The 14,916-nt window shown below is 49.4% G+C and overlaps 1 long non-coding RNA gene and 1 pseudogene across 1 annotated transcript; both read left to right on the forward strand.

Moving 5' to 3' along the window:
• The first annotated feature begins 2,900 nt into the window (after positions 1–2,900).
• LOC120658896 lies at positions 2,901–3,556 on the forward strand. The gene is made up of 2 exons (XR_005668875.1): positions 2,901–2,957; positions 3,193–3,556. It is a non-coding gene; the product is annotated as an uncharacterized LOC120658896 (long non-coding RNA).
• A 1,938-nt stretch (positions 3,557–5,494) lies between these two features.
• LOC120662729 lies at positions 5,495–10,874 on the forward strand (annotated as a pseudogene).
• The last annotated feature ends 4,042 nt before the right edge of the window (positions 10,875–14,916 follow it).

Raw genomic sequence — 14,916 nt, forward strand, 5'->3', positions numbered from 1 at the left:
TGGTTTCCCTGTACCACTCGTCGAGAGAGGCGGCGATGCTGCTGCTGCATTGCTGCTAGCTAGCTTCCGAATCAGCGGTAGGTGAAGAGCTGCTAGAGTTTCCGACGGCGGCCACCTAATCTCACCCACGAAGAAGCTCAGCTCGCAACTGATGGTAGCTAGATCAACCAAGCATAAGCATTGTACCTGCCGTGAGGCAGTCAGGAGAGTGAAGGCTGCACGCCGACGGCACCAAGCAAGGACAGAACAGCAACGACACGGAAATGATTGAGGGAACGGTGGGGCTCGCTATCCATGCTCCAATTAATCAATGGCTCCTCAGAGGACGGACGGTCGAGATCTCCGGTGCGTTTGTTCGTTGCGCACGCGCGCGACGAGATGTTATCGGAACGTTTCCGCTGTACGTGGATCCTCTGATCTAGATTTAGAGTACAGCGCGTAGTGTACCGGAACGGCACGCACGTGTAGCTAGGCCGGAGAGTACGTGTGAGCGGCAGAGCCGGCCGGCAAAAATGTACGGTTAGCGCCAATAAACGGACCGGTCATAACAACGTGGATTGATTCGACTTGCATGCAGGTTGTAGTAACTCGGTCCTTCTTTACGGACCGAGATTCGGTGACATGCTTATGGCATGTCACAGTGTAACATGCTGTCCATCTGGATCGTTGAAAGCAAATCTAAAGGCTCTCGCTTCATGTGCACTGTTTCCACCCGACAGGTGGGACCGCGCCCCGCACGCTCCGTTTTCCGCCGTGAAACAGCCGTTCGCCAATCCCACCCTCGCCTTGCGCTCCCAGTCGACCGGAGACGGAGGGCCCCGGGCCGCCGCCGCCGTCGGGCGGCACCGTCGTGGGAGGCAGCAGGGTCGCCGCGCGCATGGAGGCAGCCGCCCCTGCCCTGCCGTCGTGACCGGAGTGGAAGGAGGCCAGCAGTCACGTAGAGGCCGGCGAGCGCCTGGAGACGGCCGGTCGGCGAGAGCCTGACGCACTGCGGGCCTTGGAAGAGCGCTTCAGGAGCTTTGCTCACGGAAAGCGATGGCAACCATGGTGGCGTCGGCGACAGCGCCCCCGACCCCGATGTTGTGTTGCACCGAACACAGCAAGCTCTTTATTTGCCCAATTTGAAGCAGGGATCATGAATTCAAAATGTAATCCTTATTGATTAAATAAGCGAAATTCGGGAGGGATAGAAAATACAACAAAACCAATCCCACCGCAATTATACAAGCAAAATCTGTCTTACTAGCTCTCGCTATGATACACACCGAACGGCAGAAACTCTTGTGGGGAGAGAAAGCGAGCAGAGCAGCAGCTTGGAGGCGACGACAACAACAGCGGCGTCTATACGAAGGCGTGCTTCACGAGCAGCTTGAGGACGTCGTCCTGGTTCTTGAGTTTGGCCACATCGATGGGCGTCTTCCCGTCCAGGTTCTGCAGCATTATGATGAACACCACGAGCGCTCGCCGGCCGGCCGTCTCCAGGCGCTCGCCGCCCTCTACGTATCTGCCGGCCCCCTTCCTCTCCAGACGCGACGGCAGGGCAGGGGCGGCTGCCTCCATGCGCGTGGCGACCCGGCTCCGGCTGCCTCCCGCGACGGCTCCGGCGGCCTCCCGCGGCAGCGACCCGGTTGCCTCCCGCGACGGCGCCGCCCGATGGCGGTGGCGACCCGGGGCCCTCCGTCTCCGGTCGACTGGGAGCGCGAGGCGAGGGTGGGATTGGCGAACGACTGTTTCATGGCGGAAAACGGAGCGTGCGGGGCGCGATACCACCTGTCGGGGTGGAAACAACACGCATGAAGCGAGAGCCTTTGGATTTGCTTTCAACGATCCAGATGGACAGCATGTTACACTGTGACATGCCATAAGCATGTCACCGAATCTCGGTCCCTTCTGTACATGGGGACAAAAGCTGTGTCTTTAATGGAAACAACGTTTGGCATGAAAAACCTAGATTTTTGAAAACCACATGTGTTTTGGGTTTATTGTACATACTAGACATGATTCTTATAACAAGAGTAAAATGCACTAGAGGTCCATGAACTTGTAAGAAGATACGGTGTTACTTAGGTTCATCAACTTTAAAATTGCATTTCTGGGTCCACAAACTTGTAATTTGTGTCATTTTGGTCTACAAACTCTAAAAATCCATTTCTAGTCTACAAGCTTGTAATTTGTGTCATCTAGGTCCATACCCCTCCACCTAGTCTTTATGCATTGATATTGCACCAACATAAATCTATACAGTGCCAGCATGTTGTTGGAGTTTCGACAAAAGGGTGAAATTTGAACTCCGATTTTGAATCAAGTGCATAGGGAGAGGAGAGGGGAGGGATGAAAGACTTAGCTAGTTTGGAGGTTATTGACATGTATTAGGATTCGAGAGGGGGGAGCTTACAAACTGTCATTGGTGAGTCCGGAGCTTAGATCTAGGTATGACATTGTAATATGGGTGGGGAGGAAGGGGTAATGGCTACGGAAGGATAGGGTGGAGGAGGTCACAAAGAGACTCAACAATGTGTACCGTGATAGGGGATATTATATGTCCTCCGTGGCGCGGGTGGCACCAGGTGTTGTGGCAAAAAGAAAATCTCGTGACCACATTAGATTTGGGTCAACCTAGAGTGGTTCTCGGTGAGGGGTTAAAGATATTAATGGACAGCGATATTGGGGCGACCTAAAAATGATCATGGATGAAGTTTGTGGACCTAAAAAATGCATTGGGGGGTATGGACCTAAGTGACACAAATTATAAGTTTATGGTCCCAAAAATACACTTTGAGGGTTTATAGACCTAATTTTTCAAAGTTTATAGACCTAACTAACTGACAAAAGTTACAAGTTGATGGATCTAAAAATATACTTTTGAAGTTCGTGGACCTAACTGACACACTCTTAATTACGAGTTGATGTAGGGTGTTTCTGCTATTTGGATAAATTGCCTTGCCTCCTTAAATAAGGTTATCATACAGAATCTAGAGCAATCTCCTTGCAGGGAATAGTATGTGAGATAAGATTGTCACTATTTAGATGATCTAGGCCAGAAAATCATGCTACTTCTTTTCTTCACTGAACATTTTTGCTTCTTGGATTTGAATTAGTAGAACATGAGTTAGAAAAAAAATGCTTTGTTGATGTGTATTCTTTATACATTATTACTAACACTTCAATATTATTTCAATTGCTGAGTTGAAGAATAAGGTCCAAACGATTTTAGTGGCTGCAAGGGATAGGAGAGGAGGTGGCAATCGGCATGGGTGCTGGGAGACGGATGTGCCACTCATGGTGCTGCGAGACGGTAGTCCAAGATGGATGGACAGTGAGCGAGGATCTGAACCAATAGCGAGTGAGGGCATAAACCAGCAGCTTACAGGTATACCAGTTTGTGGCACCTGGTTGCTTTTGCTTCTTCAATACTCTGTACATATGGATATGCGACATGATGGAGCAGCATGTCGTGCATGCACATTTTGTAAATAATTAAGATGAATTAATATACTTTCTTCTATTGTTACTGGTGTTTCCCATTCAATAAGGAAACATATTATTATTCTATAAATTAGGATATTATTATATGTCTCCTGCAGCTAGATATATTTTTCTGGTCACATGTTTTATTGCGGAATCTTAATGGATATCCACTTAAATTTTGCATCAACCATTGAACCAAGAAAAGTTCTCGATCTGATATTTGCATTTGTTAAAATATTGTTATTTGTTGATCTGTCCATTTGATGCTCATGAACACGTGTGATATATATTCTTCATGATGTGCCTATTAGTTATATTCTTGATGAAATTCTTATAATATGGACTACAATAGGTTTTATGTATATATATGATATTTGTTTGAATTCCTTAAATTCTTTTAATTTAATTACTGATAAATAAATCCTTCTAATTGTTGATACTACTTTTAAACATGAGCCTGGACACGTGCATCCCACTATTATTTACAGAATCCAAAACTTTGCATATAAAAGCTACACTTCCTTCTTTACTCATAGAATGATTAGATCCCACTATTCTTTTAATATTTGATGAGTTTTTTTTCATTTCGAGACATTCATGTATGAATGAATTTGATTTGTTTATTATCCGTAGCAACGCATGGGCATACAATATATTAATTTTATTTTGTTGGTCTATCTGTTGGGTCCTGACAAACACGTGATATATATTCTTGGTCTGTCCACTTGGCAGAACTCTTACATCATGGAATATATTATGTACCTCCATAGAGTTGATATTGAATTAGTTTCAAATACGTGCCTGGGCACGTGCATAACCACTGGTAGACCTAATTTTTCAAAGTTTATAGACCTAACTAACTGACAAAAGTTACAAGTTGATGGATCTAAAAATATACTTTTGAAGTTCGTGAACCTAACTGACACACTCTTACGAGTTGGTGTATGTAGATCTCTGGTACATTTTACTCTTAAAACAATTAAAGATGCATGGCATGGCATCTTTAGAAACGGCGACATGGAACAACTAACATACCAGCACTGGAACCATATGCTGTAAGAAGGTGCCGTGAACATGTGGCATGGTAATATAAATTGTTGAAATCCTCGGGCCAGCAAAAACAAAAAAGACTTTCTTCCCTCCTGTGCCATTACTTGAAATTTTCCTTCTAGTTGCAACAAAACTGATGGTAGTGGCACACGGTACGGTGGACGAAGAAGCCTTTTCGTCCACATAAGCATACTGGAATTTACGACGGCCGTGGTACACAGTCACAATTGAATGAAAGGTTTTGAATGGGATGATGGAAGATCAGGGATCTTCGTAATTCCTTTTGGTATACAGAACTAGAGGATTAGTACTCCTCAGGAGGAAATCACAGAACGGCTCAACGACGCTCTCTTTCCCCACATCCGCTCTGCCCCCGCGTCGCCCCGAGGGCGACACGGGCGGCGCCACCCTCCTGCCCACCACCGGATCTCGCCTCCTCTACCGTTTGGTCCCCCTCCCTTCCCACCTCTGGCATCATGCCGGAGGCTGGAGGGAGTTGGGATCCATCTCTTCTAATAGTTTTTGTTAGATAAAGTTTAAATTAGGGTTAGGGTTTCTCTATGCCGCGTTTCGTGGTATGGGAGATTTGTTTCCTCCTCCTCTCCGTCAACGGTGAAGAGATAGGATGGTTTGGGTCTCTCCATGGCGGCTCCAATGAAGGAGGTGGCGGCATCTACAATGTCGGCAACTTGCTTGGAGCGACGACATGGAGAATTAGGCTTCCGGATGGCGTCATCGAGGCGGGGATGGTGCTGTCATCCTGGAATAATTTTCTCCGGCCACTTCTCCGTTTTGCCGTGGTTAGATCCAACCACGGTGAAGGGCTTGTGAGAATAAGTCTGTCATCCAAGCTGATGCCAATCGGTCTTGGATCAGATAGATTGGGATCAGTCTCTCTTCTTCATCGGTGGCAGAAAGAGGAAGAAGAAAGACGCAAGAAGGAAGAAGAAGATTGTGCTCGTTCCAACCTACAGGGATGTTGGTCGCCGTTCTTTGGGTGCTTGTTCTCAGCCTGCTTGCTGAGCGTATGCCTGTGTGGCCTTCTATTTGATTTTTTACATATGTTTGGGATTGAGATTTGGAGCTACTTAGTGCGTGAGTACTTTGAGAGTGTTGCGTGTATCTTGATGATGTACTCAGTTTTGATATAATACAATTCTTCCTTAAAAAAAAGAACGGCTCAACGACGTACGTAACCGGCACAAACGGGACAGTGCAACGCAATACAGAAACTCAGTGCCGGCGCACCTCCTGATAGTGCAAACAACAGTACTAGATATTTTTTTTCGAAGATACTACTAGAGGCTTAACTGGATAGCTGGATATCCATGCAATTCCACTACTGGAAAATAAGCCAAAGATCCAGGCCAAAAGTACCAGCTCATGTTGTAACCGGTACTAATACTAAGCATTGGTACCGGTTGAAACATCAGCCGGTACTCTTGGCCTGCGTCAAGCGCCGGAAAGTTACGCAGCGTCAGAAACCAGTACCAATTAAATATCAAAGATACCGGTTAATACCATGAGCCGGTTCCGATTGGTCCAAACATAAATGGAACCGGATAATAATAAGAACCGGTGCCTTTGGAGCAGCCATTAGCACTGGGTCAAGTCATGACCCGGTGCCAATGCATGCCTTGTCCGATATTTCAAAGTCCTGGCTGTCGGCACTGAGCTCTCATCTCTCTACCCCCTCATTTTTCTACCTCTCATCTCTCTCTCCCTCATCCTCGGCGCGAGGGTCTCCGCGGCGGCGAGGAGCTCCGTGGCGGGCGAGCAACTCCCGGCCGGCGAGGGTCTCCGGGGTGGCAACCGGCTCCACCTCCCCGGTCACTCTCTCTCTCCTCCCTTCGTCTCTCTCCCACACGCGCCACCCCTCCCTGCTCCGGCCCCTCCCCTCCTCCCTCCACCGGCGAGCACCCGCGCAGCCTCCTAGAGTTCACCGTCGTGCATGGGCCGGCGGCGGAGGGGCAGGGCCGAGGAGCGGCCTACCCCCGACGGCGGAGTGGCGGGCCGAGGAGCGGCGGCGGCCGGCACGGGCGTGGGGCGGGGCGAGCCTCCCCTGCTCCCTCCGCGCCGCCCCTCCCCTGCTCCGGCCCTGCTCGCCGCGGCACATCCACCGGCGAGGTCCCGGAGGCGGAGCAGGGGACCTCTCCTCCCTGCTAGCCGGCGGATCTCAGCGGCGGAGCACATCAAGGACACGGCGCAGCACGCCAAGGACCGGGCGTCGGACGCGGCGGGCAAGGGCCACGACGCCAAGGAGGCGACCTAGCAGAAAGCGTCCGACACCGGCAGCTACCTGGGCCAGAAGACCGACGAGGCCAAGCACAAGGCCGGCGAGACCACCGAGGCCACCAAGCACAAGGCCGGGGAGACCACCGAGGCCACCAAGCAGAAGGCCGGCGAGACCACCAAGGCCGCCAAGCAGAAGACCGCCGAGGCCACCGAGGCCGCCAAGCACAAGACCGCCGAGGCCCTCGAGGCCGCCAAGCACAAGGCCGGCGAGAACGCCAAGGAGAGCGCCGTCGCCCGCAAGGACAAGACCGGCAACGTCATCCAGTGGGCGAGCGAGAAGCTGCCGCCGTGGGTGATTTTTTTCTTTTTTTTCTTATTTTTTTGGAATAGAGATGCATATCGAATTGTATGGATTGTATCTAGTGATCGATTCTTTGAATGATTTGCGGAATCTATGAATTGTATCTATATTTTGTAGTTGATTTTTTGAATTATTGGTGGGGGGTGCGAGGGAACGGGAGAGGATGCGAGGGAATGGGGAGTGGATGCGGAACACCCGTGGCGGCCTTTGGTACCGGTTGCTATTTCCAACCGGTACCAAAGAAGACTTTAGGCACCGGTTAAAAAACCCAATATCTTAGACCAACGCCTTTGGTCCCGGTTTCGGGGTACCGGTTCGAAATCCGGTACCTAAGCCTCTTTCAAACTGGTGCCCATGGCCCTTTTTCTAGTAGTGTTCGGTAACAAAACATTGCAAGCACAGCCACACCACACATCATCCCCAACATTTCGTCAGGTAGCATATAATATAAACATAACGCGTCAAAAAATGCTCATCTGGTCGGTGATTCTCGAGAACATATGCATTAAGTACTTAGAATCTTACAAAAGGAGAAAGAGAGAGGGAATACGAAGAAACCTTCTTAGCAATCTGTATCATCGCACCTCGAGGAAATGCAGATACACATACTCTACTATTTTGATCCCCAATAACGACGACCTGCTTCTAAGGCCTAAACGATGATCAGTCCCCAATCAGAGAGACAGATGAAAAGGTAGTACAAATGTAAAATGCCAAAACAAAAACAAGAGCAATTAACCATCACCATGCGTGGAGAGGAAAGCTAACGGAAGGTGTACTTGAGCTGCGAGAAAATGCCTGGCTTTCCCATGTATGCCGCCGGTCGACCGAGACCATCACCGCCGGTTAGCTATAGCTAGCTTCGTTCTTCAACCTTTAGTCGTCTCCGATCACCACCAGAACTCCCCTCCATCCCTTGGCCTGCCCCGCCGGGGACCATCACCGTCGTCCCCCGTAGGCCGCCGCATCCTACACGCCGAACACAGGAACGGGGGCAGATCATCACCGCCCGCCGAGCCGGCGGCGACGAGCGGCCGTAGGGAGGCGGCGCCTCCTGCACCTCGCCGGAGACGGCGCCGAGCGGCGCACACCATCCCTGCCCATGTCGCAGCTGGGCTACTAGCTAGCTGCAAATGTGAATGCACGCTAGCTCGAGGTAGTAGGTAGCTGCAAAAGTGGAGAGGCCCGAGAGGCTGGGCGAGAGAGCTACTACGCCGGGAGAGAGAGGAGGAAGGAGAAGAAAGGTTTGAGATGCTAGCTTGGTAGCTGCGGCTGCCCTTGGCCTCGGAATATTTCAGGGGCTTTTTAAGGACGGGGCAGGAGAGCGGAAGAGGCGCCGGGTCAGGAGATCTCCACCCCGGCCCCGAGATCATCTGCGCCCGCCCCGCGTGCTCGCGCGGTTGCGCTGCGGCCCGGCACGGCCTGCACGGGCATGTCCTGCGCTGCGCGCGCGTCGCGGGATCCGCAACGGGCGCGTCGGTGTCGAACGGACCGGACCAGCTGCCTGTACCCTCGGCTCCCTTGGCGTGGCAGTCTGGCAGCCGGCGTACCACCGGCCGTGCGCGTGAAATTCCTCGCCGGCCGGCACCCAACGGCCGCGCCTGCCAGTGCCACTGCCAGCCAACGACGACGCGTAGACCGCGGCGAGCTGCACGGACGCCGATGGCGGCAGCAGCAGCAGCAGGAGGAGGAGGTTTCCGTGCCAGGATTTTTCTCCTCTCTGGAAAAATGTTTCGCTGCCGAGATGAGAGAGAGAGAGAGAGAGAGAGAGAGAGAGAGAGAGAGAGAGAGAGAGGTTGAGGCATGCCCACATCAAAGAGCGACGACGAGGGACGAGGGGTCCTTTTTTCCACAGTGAAAGGGAGGAAAGGGCTTTCTCCTGCCGGTGGTGACTTTGGTTATGTTCGTCGAAATCGTTGTCCTGCAAAGCGTGGAACGACACGCATGGGCTGGCTCGGCCGTACGCCGGTCCGGGCACCGGGGCCGCCCCGTGGGGAGGCGCAACCACTACCACGCAGTATCATGATCACGCTTCTTTTGATCCCTCTGAGGTTTGTCAGGGCCGGGGATCTTTATTCTTTGGCCAACACAAGCTAAACAAGTGAACATTGTGCTTTTCGTGTGACCTTTTTCAGAAGGATGCCTAAAATGGGAGTGCATCTTTCGTGGTTCTTTGTAAGAAAAAAGAAACAGAGGTGGTGAACTTTGTGCGAAAGGACGATCACCTCGTGGTCCACAGTGCACAGCACCACATGCCTCACGGCGGTGGTGGGCGCCGTGCCGGTCGGGTTCCGGTGCTCCGCTTCCGCGGCGCCGCCCGGCCCCGGGCGCACGGGGGGCACCCGTGTGTTCCGTCTCGCGGCGCGCGCGGGTGGGGGGGCCCGGCCCGGCGCCTCACGTGCGGGTCTCGCGGGGGTGGGTGTTTTTCCCGGGGAACGAATCCCGCGCGCGACATCGGCCCGGCTCTTGCGCCGATGCCTCCCCGTCCGCGGCGGCTTCTATTCCGTTCGGAGCATTCACCGCCGCGCGCCGATCTCGATGCCGCCTCCGACTCAGCGTCAGCGGCGACCGGGGCCTACTTCCGGCCGGTCTGGATAGATAGGCGTGTAGCCCGGCCCTTCTTGCCTGGATTCTCTAGGCCGACGACCTTTGTAGCCTGTCTGATTTGATGGGTTTGGTGGTTCTCCATGCGATGGATTCGGAAGGGGCAAGGCATCTCCTTCCTTTTCGAGTGGGAAAACAGGTTCTCTGTCAGAAGACTGCGAGGAATCTGTGCGACGAATGCGACTGCGTGCGCCGCAGGTTGACATGAGGCTCCTATATATTGAAATTGGAAGATAGATAAGTCATCTATATTTAAAACATATTTAGCCCAATTAAATATTAACCGCTGCAAATATGTTCCATATTTTGATAAGATTAATTTAACATTTTTCTTATACAGATTCAATGTTTGATTTTCAAACAGTTCATACTAGAAAGACGAGACGTTGAAATTAGAAGCACGAAATGTTAAGCAGGTGCGCGCCTTCTTCTCCGGTGAGCTGGTCGCGTGGCGCGGTGGCGGCAGGCGCAGGCGGTGGCGGCGGCAAGCACAGGCGGCGCACGCAGGGGAGAGAGGAGAGGTAGGTTGAGAAGGGAGAGAAAACTAGAGAGTTTGGGGATGAATCCAACTACTGTGGTTGCTTACACGAATCTCAAATATTAGATGGGAAGGTGTGTATAAGAGAAAAGCTTATGAAAGATATACTCCCTCCGTATTAGTAAAGAAAGCCGTTAAGGACAGCCACACGGTCTCCAAAACACAACTTTGACCTCTTATTTTTTTAAAAAAATATTTGTATAAAAGTGATATACATAAACTTTTATGAAAGCATTTTTCAAGACAAATCTATTCATATAATTTTCACATTTGTAAACTCAACAACTTAAAAGTTATTGACGATTTATATTCCCAATGTTTGACCCAAACCTTGTCCAAAACGTTTTCCTTTACCAATAGGATTTCCCGGTTGACATGGTGGCGTATGCGGTGGATGTGACAGGACGGCCCGTCGTAGCCAGGCGCGCATGTAGCCCGGCAAGGCAATGTGCCGGCCCATGCTGGAGAAGTGGAGAGCGCGATTTTTTTTATTTTTTATTTTTGTTTTTTACAAAAATATTTTTTCGTTTTCAAAATTTACAGAAATATACCCCGGCCACCTCGCTGCAGGGCGGCAGGGGCTTTTCTGCAAAAAATTTCATGGAGAATTTGCGCTGAGGCCCCTAGAGGACTGGTCGCCCGGCAGCGGGGCGGCCGGCCCAGGCCGCCTGGCAGCGGGGCAGCCAGCTGCCCCTCCACTATTTAAGGGTTGGCTGCCCCCCTCCACCCCTCATTTGCATCACAAAAATTCCAGAAAAAAGAAAAGAGAGGGAGGCGAAGCCCTGCCAGATTTTCAAACCGGCGACTGCAGATAATCAAAATTCTTCTACGCTTTACAAACAGTTTATGTTGTAATTATTTTTGTTGATACAGTAGATTAGCAATCAGTTTAATGAATAGCATTATTGTGTGGCCAGATATATCGAGCAAGCTTCGTTTTCAAGTTCATTATGGTGACTACTATATTTCTCATGATGTGTATAGAGTAGATCTATCAGCTTTTGAACGCAGAGAGTGCGGAATAGATAAACCGCAAATGGCTTCACGAGATATTCAATGTGAATCCAAATACCTATATCCTAACCGTTCAGACTGTAACGAATTGGGCAACTGAAGGGGATTTTTGGGAGTTGATGCTTATAACAAACAGCGAAGAATGGCGGACTTACATGCAAGCAGCTCTTGACCGTGGGTGGCCTCTTGTAATGCTAATTCAGATTCACCAGAAGGCAGGTCATTTCGGTGAAGGGTCCACAAGTACATCATCTTATATGAACCAATCAATGGAACAAGAAAATAAAGATAAGAACATGCATGTCATAGAATCTGAGCCGCAAGGTATAGCTGATCAGGTAGGAGAAAAAGAAGATCAGAACGTGCATGTCATTCAACCTGAGCCGCAAGGTTTAGCTGATGAGGGGGAGCGGATACCTGGAATAGTGGAAGCTGTAGAGAATGAAGACCAGAAGGCTCGAATGATGGAAGAATGTGGGGACTCATCAGACGATGAGGACTACCCGTTGCTAGGTGAATGGCGAGACAAGGATTTTGGAAATCCAGTGATACAGGATATTAGGGGTAATGAATACGAATACAGAGAGAATGAGGTTGTGCAGGGGGCAAAGTATCCTAGCATTGAAGCTGTGAAGGATGCTGTGAAGCTTTGGGCTATATCGTTGAGGAAGGAATTCAGAGTTGTGAAGTCTAGCAGCAAAGAATATGAGGTGAAGTGTGTCAATGGTGATTGTACATGGCGAGTACATGCCTACAAGGGCAAGTACAAGACGCACTGAGAGTGTTCAATTGTTACACCACATACATGCAGATTGACTGATGTTGCGCAAAATCACCGTAACATCACATCCACTTTCGTGGCCAAGAAGATGTATGGGGTGATTCTCGACAAAATTGATTATGAGCCAAAATTGATAATTAGGGATATAGACGACCATTTTCAATACAAAATCAGCTATGCAAAGGCTTGGCGGGCAAAACAAAAGGTGTTTGAGATGAGGTTCGGCACATATGAGGCATCATATGATAACCTGCCTCACATACTGTCAGCAATTGTGCAGAGAAATCCTGGAAGCGCGACTGATACCAACATTGTACCGAGTTTATATGGGGGACCTGGGTTTCTGCTTCGTGCTTTCTTCTGTCTTGGTGCATGTGTGAGGGCATTTATGTATTGTCTTCCTGTTCTGTGTATCGACGGCACATTCTTGACAGGAAGATATAAGGGGACAATACTGACAGCGATTAGAGTTGATTGCAACAAGCAGGTGGTTTCCATCGCCTTTGCTTTTGTTGAGAATGAGAACACAGAAAGCTGGTACTGGTTTCTTGAACGTGTGAAGATTCACGTTGTTGCTGCAAGGCCAAATGTTTGCCTCATCAGTGACAGGCATGCAGGTCTTCTAGCAGCAATAAGGCAACTACATGAAGGAAGTCGAGGACAACCTCCTCTATGGCCAGATGTTGTGAGTAGGTGGTGCATAAGGCATATGGGTGCAAACTTTTATGAGCGCTTCAAGAATAAGGAACTTATGAATTTGTTCAAGAGGTTGTGCACTCAGAATCAGCAGCGGAAGTTTGATACTTTGTGGCAGGTGCTAGATAACATGTGCGCCGAGCTGCTACAGGAACATGCCTCAACCTCCAGCCGGAGACGTTCAGGCGGCGGACCTTTCACATAGTGGATTAAGGATGCACCTAAGGAGAAGTGGTCAATTCTATACGACACTGGTGGGCGTCGTTATGGGATCGAGACAACCAACCACGCAGAGTGTTACAATATGGTAATACGCCATGTTCATGGATTTCCTCTTCTTGGCATAGTTGAGTTCATCATGTACGGATGCACAAGGTACTTCAGAGAGCGGTACCAGGCAGCTGATGTCTTACTTAATGATCCAGAAGTAGTTTTTTGTAATAAGGTCACTAAATACATGAAAGAAAAGATTGAAAAGGCTCAATATCACATAGTGGTCTCCATGGGCACAAAGGATCAAAGGTTTGAGGTTTCATGCAAGGACAGGACAAGTCAGGGTGTCCGCAGACAAAGGGTCGTTCAGGATTGCTTGATAACGCCGGAAGGCAAGGTGTTTTGCAGATGCAAGAAGCCACAGCTTCTTCACTTACCATGCTCCCATGTCATTGCGGCATGTTCAGAATCTGGGTTGGAACCTGGGGTTTTTGTTTCAGAATATTATAGAAAAGAAACCGCTGTGCACACTTGGGGCCATGAGATATGTGGCATAAGCAATCTGGGATCATTCACTACACCAAATATCTCTCCAATGTACATTCACAATCCAGATGCTAGGAGAGGGGTAGGTCGACGGCAGACACTTCGTATTCATAACGGAATGGATGAGTCTGAGGCAGGAAAGAAGAAAAAACGATGCAACCTGTGTGGAGCAGACGGTCACACTTACAAGAAGTGCCCTAAAATGCATGAAGATAATGCTGGTGCTGAGGTTGGACCTTCTGGGAATCCCACCGATGGATTGCCTCTGGATTTTGGAGCCCGTCGCGTTTAGATTTCGTTATGTGTGGATATGTATTTGAACCAGATGTATGGATATGTATTGCCACCTGTATGTGATAATTACATTTCGTTATGTATGGATATGTATTTGAACCAGATGGTAGCACGTAACATTACGAAGGTATTTGTGTAGTAAGATTTCTTGGTTGCAGTTCTAAATGTGTAGGTTGGTTGAATTAGATTGCTCACTGAATATAGTGTACTGAAAATAGAAGGGTAGTTACGAATCATAAATTTTCGGTTTGCAATACAATTTTGTAAACAATGCTACGATTACAAAGCTGAGGCCTAAGGCGTTCGTACTACTAGGTACTTGAATAATGAAAAGCAGTGGCATGTGCAACACGATAACCTCATGTTGTGAGTAAACCTAACATGCCTTAGGAAATGTAAAATGCCGGGATTATATAGTGGTGCTTTACTGAGTGCACCGGGGATATTTTCCCTTCCTAATAGCTTCAGGCCCTGCTTCCTTAGCACGGCGGGCCCTCTCTCGCTTCCTCTCCTTATCAGCTTCACGTTCCTCTGCCTCCTGACGTTCCACTTCTGCAATCCTCTTCTGAATCTCTTCCTGATCTTTCTTGCGCTTCTCCTCCATCTGTTCTTCATGCAGCATTCGTTGCCACCTTTGTGCAGCCCACCTTGCTTGACGCTCAACGTGGTCCTTATCCAGCTGAGATTGCTCAATGTGGCAGAACCGCCTGACATAAACCTGCTTAAGTGCACTAACCATCGTTGCAAAGGCAATTAGGTTTAACTCACACAGCAGACAGAGCACATCGGTAGTCTGTCGGGTAAAATCCCGATGAAACCACTTAAACCTGGATCGAACAAAGCAGCATAACTCACGCGAAGGTGACTCTAGAGATTACAACACCTCACAATATATTACACCACAGAGTTTAACATAATATTAGAATTACAAACCAAGTTCCATACGTAACAAAGGACTTTTTGTAGCGCCAACATAAAAGGAATCCACCAGAGTTCTTTATTGCAGCGGATACAATACACGATATCTAACGACGGTATGGGTGTCACGATGAAGCCCGATTCGTGACATCACTCGTTCTTGTCATCGCCGGCCGGGGACGTATCCCACTCCACGGA

Source organism: Panicum virgatum, chromosome 2N (genome assembly GCF_016808335.1).
Source record: "Panicum virgatum strain AP13 chromosome 2N, P.virgatum_v5, whole genome shotgun sequence".
Classification (NCBI taxonomy): Eukaryota; Viridiplantae; Streptophyta; class Magnoliopsida; order Poales; family Poaceae; genus Panicum; species Panicum virgatum.